Below are 2249 nucleotides of genomic sequence, written 5' to 3'. Positions count from 1 at the left end.
TGGTAGAAGAGTAGTTTAGGAGTAGGAAAACTGTATCAAACTGTATTGTTTGATAATTTTCAGTTTCAATTTTGACCTATCAGTAATTAGGTCAGAGTTTCCATAAATCTATCAGGGGACAGGGAGGTAAGACAATCATGATTTTTCTGGTAGGAGTAAAAGAGTGATAGGATTCAGGGTGTTACAATGGAGAATAATAATGTGAAAGGGAGAGAGCAAAAGGTTGGCTGGCTGGAAAGTGTTGTGTGTTCTCAGCCAGCACTGGTGTCTGTACTGTACAAGGAACCATGAGGTCAAGCAGGGAGCCCAGCCGGCAGAGGCACTGACAAGATTGGCAGCAGAGCTCATGTCAAGAGTGAGGTTAGGATAAGCAATGGATTTTGGTGATTCCCATGAAGTTGAGTTACAACTCCAAAAGCTTGTCAAGATTGCTCATGCACAAATAGACAAAAGGGCTTTTTGTAGTTAATGATGCCTAAGTACAACTGTTGAAGAGCCCTCTTCAGGTTACAGAAGGCCCATTAATGTTTGAGCTCCCTGAAGAGAATCTCTTAAGGCAGACTTAGTCAATTGCTAAAGAGATGTTGCAATTTCAGTGAAATTTCAGTGAAATTTAGCACCCATTATCTACAATATCCAGCCAAATGTAGAAATTCTCTCCATCGTTATTTTTTGAAGCATCTAGGATAAGATTAGGTTGTCTTTAGTCTATAAAGAGAGTGCTTTTTCTCTCATTATATAGATTATACTTTAATGAACTGCACTTCAGAAAAAATTGTAATTTGTCTTTTGAAATTTTATGTCCTTTTTCTGCTAAGGCTGAGAAAAAGTAAACTGAATCCTTTTTTACAGGCTTCCTTGTTCCAGAGAACTAAGTAGGAGATCATCCATATATTTTATCAGAAGTGAATCACAAGGGAAACTTAAGTGTTGATTTGAGGAAAAACCATGGGGTATGACTACCCAGGTATATTGTTGTCCTCCTTAGGTAAAGGCAAAAAGTACTGACAATTCTAGTGTAAAGGCACACTGAAAAATGTTTAGTAAAGCTCCAAAACAGTACAGCAAGTGGCCTCAGGTGGAACTGATGACAGGATGGTATTCACATTAGGTACGACCAGGAAGTAAAGGATAAACAATTTTGTTGATGGCCCTGAGGTCTGAAGAAATTGATATCCTCATCTATTTGTTTGTTTTTTTATTGACAGGACAGGAAATATACAGCATGTATGCAGGCTAGTATGTAGTATAAGAATAACTTTAGGTATAAGACTTTCATCTACAAATTTGATTACTTCCTTTGCTTTTGGCTTCAAGACATATTGGGGAATTTTTGGTAATTGAGATCTACTGGGAATTTAGTAGGTTCTTCTTTTATTTTTTATATATGTCAGCTGAAATTTTAGCTCACAGAGTCAGGTATTATATGAAAATCTTTTTATGGGCTATGTATCAAATATAATGGAGAAGGCAAAAAATATCCAGAAAAGATACGACTTGATTATGAATAGAGGCATCCTCCAAAACTTCAAGAAATAGCCCCTCTAGTGTGCATTTAATATTACCATCTCATTTGCTAAGTAAGTCTCATCCCTATTAAGTTTGCCGGGGTGCTATCACAGGACAGGAAGGAATGTTTTTCAATCAAGGGCCCAAGGGTTACATTTAAAGGCTGGGAAATAGGGAACATCTGTAGCTATTTGAAATACCTACCATCTGAGTGGTATGGTTACTCTCAGAGGGAGGTTGAGCAAACACAGCAAAGTTTAATGTAGGAGTAATATCTACTATCTACCAGTAGTTGATGACATTGGCCATGTATATTTATATTTGGATCACCTTGAGTGTTTAAAGGTAAGGCAGGATATTGGGCTCTTTTTCCTTCATGAGCCACCCTTCAATCATCTAAATTAAAGGATTTTTCTTTACCTTGTTTTATTTTGTTTCTGTTTTGTAAGATGGAACTGCCTTCTTTTCCAGTGTCATTTTTGTTTATATGTATCTATAAGTGTCCTTGTCAGTAGGTGGCTACTGAGGAAGTGGGCCACCTACTTGATCTGTAAAAACTTAAGATTTGGGTTCCATCTCATTTTTGTTCCAAAGCCCTTTGAAAGTGTTGTCAAGTATAATTCAGGTAAAGGGACTACTTCCCATTCCAATTTCTGTTTTTGAATTAGATCTCCAATTTCTTGTTGAACTCCGTTGTCAAAATGAGATGAAAGAACTGCCCCCTTCTTAAATTCCAAAAT

The sequence above is a fragment of the Panthera tigris genome, chromosome B2, assembly GCF_018350195.1.
Source record: "Panthera tigris isolate Pti1 chromosome B2, P.tigris_Pti1_mat1.1, whole genome shotgun sequence".
Lineage (NCBI taxonomy): Eukaryota > Metazoa > Chordata > Mammalia > Carnivora > Felidae > Panthera > Panthera tigris.
This window is presented reverse-complemented; position numbering follows the sequence as displayed.